General features: G+C 38.7%; 1 pseudogene; it reads right to left on the reverse strand.

Annotated features, from left to right (window-relative positions):
• Positions 1 to 11,613: 11,613 nt before the first annotated feature.
• On the reverse strand, positions 11,614 to 14,795 carry LOC127666764 (PRAME family member 7-like; annotated as a pseudogene).
• Between the last annotated feature and the right edge of the window lie 1,065 nt (positions 14,796 to 15,860).

Below are 15,860 nucleotides of genomic sequence, written 5' to 3' on the forward strand. Positions count from 1 at the left end.
AGGGCGGGGTGGAGCAGAGCAGGAGCAGGAGGAGGAGCAGGAGCAGGAGGAGGAGGAGGAGGAGGAGGAGGAGGAGGAGGAGGAGGAGGAGGAGTGCCTGACAGGCTGTCTGGATTCGGAGGCCACGGCCACTCCCAGCTCCCCACCCGCTCCCTGGGCCCAGTTGTTCTCTCAGAGGATTCTCAGGGGCGGGTTCATCACCTTGGAATTCTCCGGTGACCAGAGGCACTCGCAAAACCCGCCCCCAGCCCCCAGCAGCAAATAAATAGAAGGCTCCCAGCCCAGAAGCCCGGAGAAGTTTCTAGGCGCGAGCCTCCCGAGCTTTATTAAACTCCTCGCTGCGCTCGCTCAAGACCTCAGCAGGCTTTGGCTGGGAGCTGCCCGGGGCAGCCTGGGAGGAGGGCAGCCAGTGGTTTGCCTGGTGAGGTGGGACTGAGAGAGGCCCTCCGGGATTCTGCTGGGCCCGCTTAGGGGAGTCACCCTTGGGAGCCAGGACCCACCTGACTGCCTCCAAGTGTGGTCTAAATGTCACAAATCTAACAACACCCCATTAATCTTTGCAGATCACAGCTCATATTATCCAGGAGATTTGTGTTTTCTGGAGAGAGATAATGACCACCAAGCCTGAGCATGGACAGTGATCTCTAGCCTGGTCTCTAGAGTCCTTCCTTGCATGGGAAGTTTATAGCTGTGAAGCCCTACATGACCGTATAGTTATAAATTTCACTTTTTCATGGAAAAGACAAATTTTTAGCCTGAATGTTAAGAATCCTAATTACAATCTCAAAATTAATCCAGAATTAGTTCTCCTGTGATCTGAATCTGGAGGCTCAGAGATACAAGTTTCTGACCTGGATCTTGGCATGGAGATTTTGAAGCATAGTTTCTGTGAATTCCAGAAGATTAAGACAAGGAGATCTCCGAGTTTAAGATCATTTGGAATTAAAGTCACAGTAGCACATGGCTTTAATCTGGGCCACGCCCCCTGCTGGAGACTGACAGCCTTTAATCTGGGCCACGCCCCCTGCTGGAGACTGACAGCCTTAAATCTAGTCCAAGCCCCCTGCTGGAGACTGACAGACTTTAATCTTGGCACTCCCTCTCCTGGAGACTGACAGCCTTAAATCTGGGCCACACCCTCTCCTGGAGACCTACATAAGGACATTGGAAGGAGGCAGACACTCTTTTCTGCCTGCTTGCATCATGGGACTGAGAAACTGCTAGATCCTTGGACGTCCATCTAGAGCTACTTCTGACCATGGTTGGGGAGTTGGACTGCAGACTGTGAGTGCTCAAGAAACTCCCTAAATATATAGAGACTCCCCATGTGTTCTGTGACTCAGAAAAACCCTGACTAATAAAAGCATTGTGATGGGACAGTGGGGCACTGTGATGGGACAGTGGGGCACTGTGATGGGACAGTGGGGCACTGTGATGGGACAGTGGGGCATTGTGATGGGACAGTGGGGCACTGTGATGGGACAGTGGGGTATTGTGATGGGAGAGTGGGGCATTGTGATGGGACAGTGGGGCACTGTGATGGGACAGTGGGGCACTGTGATGGGACAGTGGGGCACTGTGATGGGACAGTGGGGTATTGTGATGGGAGAGTGGGGCATTGTGATGGGACAGTGGGGCACTGTGATGGGACAGTGGGGCACTGTGATGGGACAGTGGGGCCCTTTGTGGTACAATGGGGCATTGTGATGGGACAATAGGACACTGTGATGGGACAACGGGGCATTGTGATGGGAGAGTGGGGCATTGTGATGGGACAATGGGGAATTGTGATGGACAAGTGAGACATCGTGATGGGACAATGGGGCATTATGATGTGACAATGTGTCATTGTGATGGGACAATGGGGCATTATGATGTGACAATGTGTCATTGTGATCGGACAGTGGGAAATTGTGATGGGACAGTGGGGCACTGTGATGGGACAGTGGGGCATTGTGATGGGATAGTGGGGCACTATGATCAGAGAGTGGGACATTGTGATGAGACAGTGGGGTACTGTGATTGGACAGTGGGACACTGTGATGGGACAGTGGAACATTGTGATAGGACAAAATAACAGTATGCCAACACGGAACACAACAAAAGTGTTTACAAATGTGTAATGTTTCCAAACTATGAAGACCCCTTGTGTATGGCTCTTGCCTTAATAGCCTTCTGTTTCTCTGCATTCACAGCTGTGGTACTCTGTGTCTTTGTCAAGCACCATGACATTCCTATTGTGAGGGCCAATAACAGAATCCTCAGCTCCATATTACTCATTTCCCTCATGTTCTGTTTTCTGTGCTCCTTTTCCTTCACTGGCCATCCTAAAAAAGCAACCTGTATCTTGGGGCAAATTACATTTGGAATTGTGTTCACGGTGGCTGTTTCCATAGTTCTGGCCAAAACAGTCACTGTGGTTCTGGCTTTCAAAGTCACAGACCCCGGAAGAAGGTTGAGAAAATTCCTTGTATCTGGAACATCCAACTACATTATTCCCATATGATCCCTATTCCAATGTATTCTGTGTGCAATAAGGCTAGCAGTTTCTCCTCCCTTTGTTGATATTGATGAACACTCTGAGCATGGCCACATCATCATTGTGTGCAACAAGGGCTCAGTTACTGCATTCTACTGTGTCCTTGGATACTTGGCCTGCCTGGCACTTGGAAGCTTCACTGTTGCTTTCTTTGCAAGGAATCTGCCTGACACATTCAATGAAGCCAAGTACTTGACCTTCAGCCTGCTAGTGTTCTGCAGTGTCTGGGTCACCTTCCTCCCTGTCTACTATAGCACCAAAGGCAAGGTCATGGTTGCTGTGGAGATCTTCTCCATCTTAGCATCCAGTGCAGGGCTGCTTGGATGCATCTTTGTACTCAGGATCTACATCATTTTAATAAGACCAGACAGAAATTCTATCCAAAATGTCAGGGAGAAATCATATTTTTGAATAAATAATTCAGGAACTATTGGATTATAGTGCATGTATCTACTTTTGAAATCACTCTCACTGGCTCCTCTATTGATGACTAGAAGTATCATATCTGACAATCTTGTGTACATTCTCCATAAAATCTTTACCCCTTTACTTGCTTTGTTTACTCTGGAAGAAATAAAATTCTCAAATCCTTATTACAAATTTATTCATCATATTGCTTTTGCGGATATTTCCCCCCTTATAACTTCTAATAAAATTTGATAAGGCAGTTGAATCTATGCCCTTATATAGGAAGTGAGTTCCAGAACAGACATGTCTATAAGTAGAAACCATCTATCAAGTCAAATAAACAAATTAACTAAATAATTTACAAAGGTGAAATCAGATCACATTTTCTTACTTCCAGTAGGACCACATATATGATAGTGCACTGCCTATTTTTTCACCTAGTCTTCAATTTATTGGCCAGTAGTCTGAGGCAGAAAATTTCTTTTTCTTCTCACAAGTACAAAATATTATATTGAACAATGGATAGAAGCTGTGGAACCCAGTGGTTGAATTATGGAATAGCTGGAATAGGCTGACGAATAGGGTGACCCATAGGAAGACCAACAATCTCAAACACCCCAGATAGCCAAGATCTCTCTCACATTATACCACTAACCACGCAGCATAAACCAGCTGACACGAGGCCCTCACATATATGATATAGGATGGCCTGGTTTGGCCTCAGAAGGAGAAAACACATTGACCCCCTGAGAATTGTTAGGACCCAGGAATGGTTAAGGTCTGAGAGTTGTGAGTTGTGGATATCCTCTTGGAGATGGGAGAGGTGGTATGAGAAGAGGAAGTGTCAGGGGTAAAACAAGGAGGGGGGATAACAACATAAGTTAAAATAATAAAGACTGAAGAATTAAAATATACAGAATGAAACAAAGAAGATTGTAGATATGTGAACATGCTATTATAATGTAAGTATGGAAGAGATTGTTAAAACTACTGATATAGGCATGTAGCTATTTTTTTTCTCAGAGCATGCCCTTGGTGTGCAGTTCTGACTGAGGTCCTTAACTCAGAAAATTCTGGGAGGATGGAATGGGAGCCACCTGCTCCCAAGACAGTGATATTCCCAAAAAGACAATTGAGTGTTTGTGATTGTATTAAATCCATAACGTTCATCAACTCTGTTCTCATAATGGGATGAAGAATGGATCTAAAATGCATCAACATTAACAAATATTATCACTTCTCTAAGTAAGTCTTCATGCAAATATGCAAATATGATCATTAACAATGTCCCTTTAAGACCCATTCTTCAGTAACATCCACATTGTATTCATTGAAAATTCACGGAAGATGTCACTTCAAAAAGAAATATATATATATATATATATATATATATATATATATATATACACATATTCAAACTGGAGTTTAAAGGAAGTCTACACAACTTTATTATAATAACTGATCTCCTCTGAAATTACATTTATATTCCAACCTTGAATTTTAATAACATTTACTTATTTTTTTCATATTTAATTTTGTGTCCCTAAATATTTTCTAGTCACCACATAAGTGCAGGAGATGGTGGAGAAGGGAAATTGGCAACAGGTCAACTGGACTGTAGTAGTTGGATGGTGGTATTCAAGATTCAATGTCTCTGTGTGATTAATGAAGAGGACAAATGATTACTTGTAACATTAAAAATAAACTGATAACGAAATGACTAAAGATTTTATTCATGAGCTAGATCCCACATTTTAAAAATTCACATGATTTTATATCTATGAAGTTGTGGATAATTTTTGACTCATGATTTATAGAATGTGAAGAATCTTATATTTTATATTTTAATACACATACAGTTGCTGCAATGTTATGAGGTAAAATGTTATTGCACAGTTAGTCAAAATTATTAAAATTATGTTGTCAACTACAGAACCAGTAGTACTCAAAAGATTATTTGTTTACAAAAATTGCTCCCTACATAAAAAAAGGGAGATTGGTAGATTTAGCTTGTAATCATTTACAAAGAAATCAATGTCTTTAAAGGACACCTGTGGCCAGCCATGGCTAAGCAGCTATATCCATTAACACTAAATATGATAAAGTGAACCCATCACCAGGATTATATAATAAGTGAGATTACATAACCCTAGGAGGTGTCTGCTGAAATCCATACATTTTCACATAATACTTGCTCAAAATTATTATGAAATGAATTATAAAATTATTTCTAATAAAATGAGTCATAATCAACCCATTTAGAACAATAAATTTAACAAAATTTCAACAAAATGTTTATATTATTTTACTTATGTGTATGTGTGTGCTATAGGTACACAGGTGCTTGTAAGTGCATACAAGTGTAGCTGCAAGTGAGAGGCATTCATTGACCCTTGAGTTAGACACAGAGACAGCTCTGAAAAACCTGACATGGATAGAGGAACAGAACTCAGATGTTCAGAATGGGCAGTACATTCTCTGCACAGTTGAACTGAATGCCCAGGCACATAAAAACATTAACCTATAATTGCTTTCCAAAAATGCATTTCATAGAGAAAAATAAACAACACGATGGAAGCACATCTTCACTCTCTGCACATATCCCAAGATTCAGTCCAATTGAAATAATGCTTCTCTTTTTTCCTGTTTTAATTTTCTTACTTTAATCCTTTGTTTTATAGGCCAGATTTTATTTCCCCTCGCGGCCTACCTTCTGACTGTTCCACATCCAATAACTTCTCCCCTTCTCCACAAGGTGGCGCCACCCCACCCACATCCCTCACCCTACCAAACCTCCCCACTTCCTGGGGCCTCCAGTCTCTTGAGGAATAGGTGTGCCTTCTCTGACTGAGTCAGACCTGTTAGTCCTCTGCTGTATATGTGTTGTGGGCCTCATATCAGCTGGCGTGTACTGCCTGGTTGATGTTCCAGTGTCTGAGAGATCTAGGCGTTCCAGTTTACTTGAGACTGCTGGTCCTGGAAAATAATACACATGAAATTAAAGACATATTAACGATTTCTAAATTAATTGATTGGTAAGTAGAAGTTTTCTGGTAAAATTGAATAGTTCCATGGAAAATATTTCTGATTAAATTAAAGAAATATATAGAAAAAAACTAAACTACACGGCAGTGGTAAGTAGAAATAATTTCAAATTGTCAATTTTAAATCATTTTCTCAGGATATTTCTTCAATTTTATCAGAATTATTTTACATGTACCTTTCATTTTATCAGAAAATGTGTGTCCTTCCTCCTTCAAATTATTTAGAAATGTGTTTTAAATAAACGAATTTTTCCCTATTATTATCCATGAAAATGGTCACTTTTAACACTTAAAAATACTTTCCTTGTTAACCTTCAATTTTTTCATATAATGATTTTTCTTTCTTTTTCAATTAATTTAGTAAAATATTTATGCCTACATTTTTATCAGTATAATTTTCCAAGAAAATTGACAATTTTAACAGGATTTTCTACATATTTCTTCCATTTTATCAGACACACTCTCCATGGAAATGTTGCATTTTGATATAAAATGTTTATTATTTCACTTTCAATCAATTTACTAATGCTTTTTGTCTACAATTTAATCTGCATAATTTTTCATGAAAATCTTTAAGTTTATCATAATTTTTTTCTTTTTTGAATTAATTTAGCAATGATTTTTATTTTTACCATTTTATATGTATACTTTTCCTTGAATTCAGAAATTTTAACGTGTTTTTGATATATTTCATCAAATTTATCTGAAATATTTTCCATGTAAATCTCTACCTGTGTCAGTAAATATTTATAATTCCACTTTCAATTAATTTAGAAATATTTTTATGCCTTTCATTTTATCTGTATAATTTTCTATGATATTCTTCTATTTTAACATGTTTTCCTATAAATGTCTTCAACTTATAAGTATTTTCTAGATAAATCTTCAATTGTATAATAAAGTGATTCTACTTCATTTATCAACTAATTTAGCAACGTTTTTTTATGTATACCATTTTATCTGTATAATTTCCCGAGACAATAGTGTATTTTAATTTGTTTTTCGATGTATTTCATTTTTTTCTGATTTTATTTCCATCTAATTCTGTAATAGTGTCAGTAAATACTTATAAATCTACTTTCAATTAATTTAGAAATATTTTTATGCCTACCATTTTATCTGTATGATATTCCATGATAATCTTCAATTTTAATTTTTCCTGATATTTCTTCAATTTTTCTTCAGTTTTCATAAATATTTTTGATGTAACTTTTCTATTATTTTAGCCATGATTTTATGTATACCATTTTATCTGAATAATGTGCCATGAAAATCATCAGTTTTTCTGTGCATTTCTTCAATTTTATCTGAAATATTTTCCACTTAAATCATCCATTTTATCAAAAAATGTATATTTCCTCCTTCAGTTAATTTGGAAATATTTTCAATTCAACCAATATATCCATATTATTTTGCATAATAATCTTAATTTTATCAGAAAATGTTTATAATTCCACTTTCAATTAATTTAGAAATGTTTTTGATGTCAAACAATTTATTGATATTATTTTCCATGAAAATCGTCAAATTTAATACCTTTTTCTAGTTTACCAAGCATACTTTCTACATAAATAATCTATTTTTTCACAAAATATTTCTACTTCATTTCCAATTAATTTAGAAAAGTTTTTATGCCTACCATTTTATCTGAAAAAATTTCAATGAAAAACACCCATTTTAACATGTATTTCTATGTTTTTTCAATTTATTAAAAATATTATCTATGTATCTTTAGCTTTATGAGAAAATGCTTTACTTCCCCTTTCAATTATATAAGCAATGTTTTTATGTCTACCATTTATTTGCATAATTTTCCCTGAAAGTTGTGAAATTTAATGTATCTTTCTATATATTTCTTTAATTTTGTCAAAAATGTTTTCCACGTAAATCTCTAATTGTGTCAGGAAATACTTATAATTACACTTTTAGTTAATTTAGAAATATTTTATGAGTACAAATATAATTGTATAATTTTCTATGATAAGCTTCAATTTTTAACATGTTTTCCTGTGTTTTTCATCACTTTTATTTTTCATGTTTCTTCAAATCTATCAGAAAATATTTATACTTTCTTCCTCAATTATTGTCCAGATGTCAACCAATTGATCTATATTATTTTCCATTATAATCTTAAATTTCAATATTGTTCTCTATATTTCTTCAGTTTATCAGAAATGCTTCCCTTTACATTTTCAAGTTTATCAGAAAATGTTTACAATTTGCTATCAATTAACTTAGAATAGTTTATATCATCCAATTGATCTGTATTATTGTTCAAGAAAATTGCAAAACTTAACACTATTTCCTATATTTTCTTCAATTTTTTCCAGAATAATATCCATGTAAATCTTTAGTTTTGACACAAAATATTTCTAATTCCACTTTCAGTTAATTTAGTAATGTTTTATGTCTACAATTTTATGTGTATAATTTTTCATGAAAATCTTAGATTTAAATATGATTTAATATTAATTTCTTCAATTGTGTCAAATTTTCCATGTAAATCTTCTTTTTTTATCACAAAACATTCCTACTTCATTTTTCAGTTAATTTAGCCATATATTTTATGTCTACCAAATAATCTGTATAATTTTGCATGAAAATTGTCACTTTTAACATGTTTTTATATTTATTTTTTCACTTTTATCAAAAATATATGCCATGTAAATATTCAATTTTATCAAAAATGTTAATAATTCCTCTTCAAATTAATTTGGAAATGTTTCTATGCCTACCATTTTATTTGTATAGTTTTCTGTGAAAATTGTGATTTTTAATGTGATGTCTATATATTTCTTCTATTTGATCAGAACTATTTTCCATGTAAATCTCTAGTTGTGTCAGTAATATTTATAATTTGGCTCTTGATTGATTAAGAAATATTTATGTGCCTGCAATTTTATCTGTATAATTTTCCATGATTATCTTAAATTTAAAAAAAAAATTCTATATACTTCTTCAATTTTGTCATATTTTCCATGTAAATCTTCTATTTTATTACAAAATATTTGTACTTAATTTGGCAATTAATTTAGAAATGATTTTAGGCCGACTATTTTATCTGTATAATTTTCAATGAAATTTCTCAATTTTAAAGTTTTAGAGTTTCATTAGGGGAGGGATGTGGACACTGACATGCTTCGTAGCAACAAAAGATTGGCTCATCCACTAGGATTTCTTATCTTATTTCCCAGTAAAGGGCAGAGTGGAAGTGTGGGTAAAAGTAGCAGGGGTTTGGGTTGTGGGGATCTGTGGGTTCTGCAGGTTACATCTACAAGAAAGGAACAATTTGACTTCAGAACTTAGGAACTGGCTACAAAGAGATGACAGGATATCAGGTCCAGGCAAGAACAAAACACTTCCTTTAAGCCACCATCATTTCAATCATCCTTTCCCACTCTAGGACACACGTGAGTTCCATGTCTACAGGAGTGAAACAGCCTAGGTCAGTTGTCAGATAGGATGTGGACATGGCCACTCCCTCTGCAACAGCAGCCTCTGGGGTTTGACAGTTCAGAGATGCTTGACTTAGAAGGGGCCTGGAACTCCACACACTCTGGTTGCTCAGATGAGATCTGCATACCTGGGTTCTGTAGGTGGGTAAATTATTTTGTTTTGTATTTGTTTGTATTATCTCTGTGTGTCCTTGGTTGTCCTGGCTGATTTTTCTCTAGAACCTTTTTTTAAAAAACAAAATCCCCTGGCAGGGATTGCAGCCATCATTTAAAGGGGCAGGAGCTTGCTTCCATGAAAATCCTTCTACTTGCTCATGAGAGTCCTGCCTACTTCTCTCTATGTTCTTGACGGATGACTTTCAAGATATTGCCTTGACTGTCAGAGGAGACTTTAGAACTTTGAACCTTGCAAGAGGTCCTAAAGACTGTTAGGATCACAGAAGACCGAATGCATTTTCACCACAGGATTAGCATGAATCTATCATGACCAGGGCCACAATGCAATTGATTGAAACAAAAAGCATCTAGATAGAATAATGTCTTTGAATGCTTGTATGTCCTGTCTGTCTTTCTTTGTGGAGTTCGTGGAAAGTCATGTATGAGAGACTTTGCCAGAAATAAATTAATAAATAAATAAAATAAATAAATAAGTAAATAACCCCCTTAAAGAAATGCAGGAGAACACAGGTAAACAGTGTCTGCTTTCAAAGACACCACGTGAAAAAGTTGCTCAGGTGAGGAAGGATGGAGAACTATTCTGCACATCAGGATGAGTTTTCCTTTTACTTTATAGATTGTTAGGTGCTTGATGTGGGAATGTTAGGGTGGTAGTAGCTGTGCTGGGAATGGTATCTGAGCTGCATCCCACAGGTCTGTATCTCTATGTGTAATGTGTATGTTTTGCCTGCATGAACTTATATTCACTACACACACAGGATTTCAGATGTGGGAATAGGACTGAATAAATGTTGAGTTCCACAGAGCTGGAAGGATAAGAGCCTACAGGTTGGTAGCAGGAACGAATCCTAGTGCTCTAAAAGCATAGCAAGGGCTCTAATCTGTTGGACAATCTCTATTGCCTCTAAGGTGTCCAATTTTGAGGTAGGATACACAACAGAAAGCACAGTACTCAATCGTATATGAATAGTAAATGAGTTTGCTCTATAGGCTGGCACCATCTGGACAACACAACCTAAAACACATTATGCATGTGCTTGTGTAACAAAACAGTCCTGAGGTGCTGAGTCAGAGCTACAATGCTGAGGAAACAGTTTTGACATGGAGCTGTATCCAGAGTCAATGAACCAGAAGATGCAGAATGAATTCCCTCCATAGAAGACTTCATTGCAAAAATCATGCCATTGTCTTTTTTTTTTTTTTTTTTTTTGGTGGGGGATTTTGATTTTTTGAGACAGGGTTTCTCTCTGTTGCCCTGGATGTCCTGGAACTCACTCTGTAGACCAGGCTGGCCCCAAACTCAGAAATCCTCCTGCCTATGCCTCCCATGTGCTGGTATTAAAGGCGTGCACCACCACTGCCCGGCCACGCCATTGTCTTAAAAAACACTAGTAGCCCCTTCTCCATTTTTGTCCCTGCAGTTCTTTTCTATAACTGGGGGGCTGGGGTGCAAGCCAAGGCTAGATTATAAATCAAGAAATAAAATAATATAATAATGATAATAACAACAACAATAATAGGACACTGTTAGCACATGGAGAACATCAATCCCCAGTGGGTTTGAGGCATAACAAACCTGCTTATCCTGTCTCTACCTTTCTGTGGGTGAAGTGACCTGGAAGACAGACGGCCCTCAGGAGATGGATAGAGTATGCATTCTACTTGTGTGAATAAGTTGTATTGTGGGACCACACTTTCACAGATAAAACTATTCAACATTATGGAAGAGCAAGAAGATAGACTATGGTCATAGTAAGTCTTATGATAGCCCATGTCTGGGAAAAATGATACTTTTAACAACTCCCCCACACCCCATTTCTAGAGTGTGTGTGACTTCAGGGTCTAGTGTAGGAATGACACTGAGTCCACAATCACATCATATCACATCACAAGGAAGGTTCTGGACAGATGTTGGTTTTCAAGAGCCACTCACAATTAGTTTGACAATTCTGCGTACATACCAAGGAGCCAAAGAGTGGGAAGCAAAGAGTAAAATACAATGTCTTAATTGACTTTAATGCTACCAATATGTCTTACATGATAATTTCTTTGATCATATATCATGATGTCATAGGATAATATGAACATAAACCTAAAACTGAGGTCAGTGACTCAGTAGCACATGAGAGGAGAACATTCATAAATTGGCCATATATTTACAACAATGGGAAGTCACTGGCGATTCTGTCCCGATGGGGGCACATTTAGAAACGCAGTACCGTCTTTCTGATTCTACAAGACACCTGATGTTATTATCTTATTCTTCATTTCAAGTGACCCTTGTGGTCTCCATACACAGAACACCATTTTGATTCCAATGGATTTGAAACCACAAAGTTCCGGAACCCCATGATGAACGTACTTCCTCAGATATCATGTCCTAGCATCTAGAATCAACCTCTTCTTTACCGCCAGCAACGGCAAAGTCTGGTCTTCATATCATAGATGCAGCGACTCCAACAATAACGGCAGGTTTCTGAAGCAAATGTGATTGTCTTGGGCTGCCTTCTGGCCCTGAGAATGTCCATGAGATTTTGACACAGTTGGGAAAATCTGTCCACTATAAGATAACCCTCGTGATCATAGCACTCTAGTGGGGCAGGGTACTGCTCAACAACCAGCTTGCTTTGATTGGCCATGCATTGCAGAAGGTCCTTTATTACAGCAGTGGAGAAGTCATTCTCATAGAAATTGACAGAGGTGAGCTGTGAGCACTGGCCCAGAGCAGGCAAAAGGATTTTGAGCTGAGAGTCATTCATCCTGCTGTTCTCTAACTGCAGGGTTTGCAGAGTTTCAGATTCATTCTCTAGGAGAATTCAGAGACTCTTGGAACAGGACTTGGGAAGCACTACATCATCGAAGTGCAGGTGTTTCAGTTGATAGAGCCTCTGACACACTGACGTGTGTTTCAAGTCTGACTTGGAGAGTTGGCAGACAGTCATAGACAAGGACTCCAAGGGACTCTTCAGGCATCTAGAGAAAGAACAAGAAAAATTTTCTGACTCATGGTGCTGGAGGACTCTAGTAAGATTGATACTGACACAGAGAATCCACATATGTAGAGTCAATCTATGCTTATGTTGAAGGTCTACCCTGGGGAAACAGCATGTTGGTGTCTCCTCATAGCATTGTTTACTGAAGCATATTACACTCAGGTAGGGTGGGATCAGACCGCATGTCTGCAACAACCCTTCCTCACTCTGTCAGAGAACTAGAGTTTGCACCATCATGCTAGGAGAGCACACCTAGAAAGAACTAGCACAGAAGGGTTCTGGCAATATCTTGGCCTATGTCCTGCAGACTTTATCCATGTCCCGGCAATCTCCACAGTCTTTATCCCTGATCACAGTGTTTCACCCTTGACACTGATGACCCCCACCACAGTGTCACAGATTTCCCGTCTACTTAGTCAAAACTTGTGTTCAAATCTTTATGGAGAAGTAGAGGCTGACTGACTCCAATAGAGGAACAAACGGATTCCTGTTCTCACAAATCTTTGTAGAGGGTAGTTGTGGAGCCTCCCCATATCTGTCCTGTTACCTTGAATCAGTTTTGCCTGGATCCCAAAGGGTAATATGGAAAGCACACTTACAGCATCTGACCCACACAATGGACATGCTTACAAGACAGCTTTCTCAATATTCCTTACCCCAGCCAATACTCTTCAACATAAGTGGGGACCGAATCAAGTGAGCTCCATTAAGAAGGAAACAGTCCACACATTGATAGTGTAATAAGTGCATCACTGTAACATCCTCTATGACCGTCACACCTGAGATGCCCACAAATGATTGAAGTAAAGGGAAAGGTTGTTGCTATAACAGAAACAGATCACTATCCTTCCTTACCTGAACAACAGTTTCATGTTGTCACTGGAAAAGTAGCCACCATTCATGGAGAGGTGTTGGAGATAGTTGAGTTTGGAGAACTGAGAAAGGAGTTTGGCAGCACAGTCCTTTACATCTGCAAAATGAAGCACACCACTAACTGAGATCCTCAATCTTATTTCCCTTAGATGGAATTTGCGAAGATTTCTCATCAGGCCAAAGCAAGGTGCAAAGCAACCTAGAAAGGATAGGTCCTGTTTTGTGTATATTTCCAATTCCTCAATATAGTTTGGCTGAAAAATGTTCAAGATCTCCCTGATAATCTCCACTGGGAAGTGACAAATCTTCATCTTCAGACAGCATAGCCTCAAAGAGTCTTTTCTCTGCTGGGCCCATTGTAGTAAGTATGTTTGATGTTGTTGCAGAGAGAAGTCAAGGCTCAGGTCAGTGACCACCTTCAAACGCTGCCTCAGTGCATATCTAGGAATGTGCTTTGCAACTTGTTTCTCATTCCCAGTCTTTGCTGAGCAGACTTCATCCTTTCTTCCAGCCCATACATCCCCAAAATCCTGGTGCACATCTCTCAAGTCCAGGACTTGAAGCTTCCTGCTTCTGTGAAAGATAAAGGCAAAGTTTCATAATGTAAAATGAACCAACATGGAGTTAGCCTGGATCCCACATGTCTAAGATCAGCTCCATCAAAGTACATTGCACCAAGCAGGCAAGGAGCTGCATCTGGAGACATGACCCACATCCCTTCATTCATTTGCTCTTGACTTGTGTCTATTCCATATCTAGTGCCTGTAGGAAAGGCACAGAAAGGCTCATCCTAACATGGTTCCTTGTACCCTGAGCTGTCCTGACCTATGACTATCATTTAGGTCAGTTTTCAAATTGAATAGTATTTCCACAAATCCCCATGTCAATGGCATCATTATCCCCTGTGCTGTTTCCCCCATTCTTCCTGCCCTAATGTGTGTCTTACCACTATTCCCATGATTCCCCATTTAGCCTCCTTGGGCCTTGCTTACCTGGGACTAACATTCTGTGTCAGCACTATATCTATGCCATCCAGCACAGCTTGCAAGTCCTCCACATCAGGGGTTTTCATCAGCGCCCCCACAGGGAGGCAGGTAAAGGGCCAGGCTGCCACCATTGCCTTCAATATCTGTGTGTGTGTCTTCCATTGAAGGCCTCTAGGAAGAGTGGTGGGGAAAGCACAGTGGGCAGGTAGTCCAGATCGGAGGAGTTTATGGCATCTTTCCTCAGCAGCGCATCCAGTGCCAGCTACTGGAGTGTAGGAGGGTTGTAGGTGCTCATCCTGCTAGATATTCAGTCAGAAGCAACCTGGTGAAGCATTTAGGAGACATAATTTCAGGCTAAGTTTTCAGAAGTCCTATTTCTCACATATTGCATGAACCAGAAGTATAGAGCCCATGCTCTGGCAATAATGGAGAACACAGTCTGCCCAATTATACAATCCTTTGGTCTCCAAGCCACAAGTTCATCACCCTCAGCATGTGGATTCTCTTTTAAGTACCCACAGTAGAAAAAGTTATCCACTGTTGCATGGAATATCAACCCATGCTTCTCTTAATCTCATGTCTAGTATAAAGCAGAGGTTCAGACTGGACAAAGTCTTGTTTCAGGAAAAAGGACACTGAACATCTTTGCAGGCCCTGAAAAAAATATTCTGCTTATGTCGCAGATGCAACCAGGCTTATTGTCCTTGCAATAGATTGATCCCTCCAGGGAAGGGCTAAGGAGATCCTATGAGATGCCTGTATGTATGTATCACTTAACTCTTTGAAGGCCAGGGTGAGAAATCTGGGCTATATTATATTGTTTTGGGAAATGAGGTAAAATTCATAGCCACCTGGATATATAATCAGACCACATCTAAAATGTAAAACGTATGCCAGGTGGTTCTGGCACATGCCTTTAATCCCAGTACTTGGGAGGCAGAAGCAGGCAGATATCTGAGTTAGAGGCCAGCCAGGGCTACACAGAGAAACCCTGTCTCAAAAAACCAAAACAAATAAATATAAATTAATTAATTAATTAAAGAAGTAAATAAAAATAAATACATAAATACATAAAATGCAAAACCTAACTAAAACCTGCAACTTTCCCCAGAGATTTGAAAAGCCATGCTACTGAATGAGAGCGCCTGCTCATGTGAGTCTTAGAGGAGAAGCCAAGTTTACATAGGCTACAGGGAGGGGAGTTTCCCATGACAAGTTAGAGTTCAGACAAAGAAAGAGATGAGACATTATACCTATCAGTACTTCCAAATGTTTGTTTATACTTTAAAATATGTTATTGCCTAGAAAAGATGCTTCCGTTCAGTTGGCTCTCCTTCCAATCTTGAATGGAACTCATTATGTAGCCCAGGCTTACTGTCACACAC

The sequence above is a fragment of the Apodemus sylvaticus genome, chromosome 16 (genome assembly GCF_947179515.1).
Source record: "Apodemus sylvaticus chromosome 16, mApoSyl1.1, whole genome shotgun sequence".
In the NCBI taxonomy this organism is placed as follows: domain Eukaryota; kingdom Metazoa; phylum Chordata; class Mammalia; order Rodentia; family Muridae; genus Apodemus; species Apodemus sylvaticus.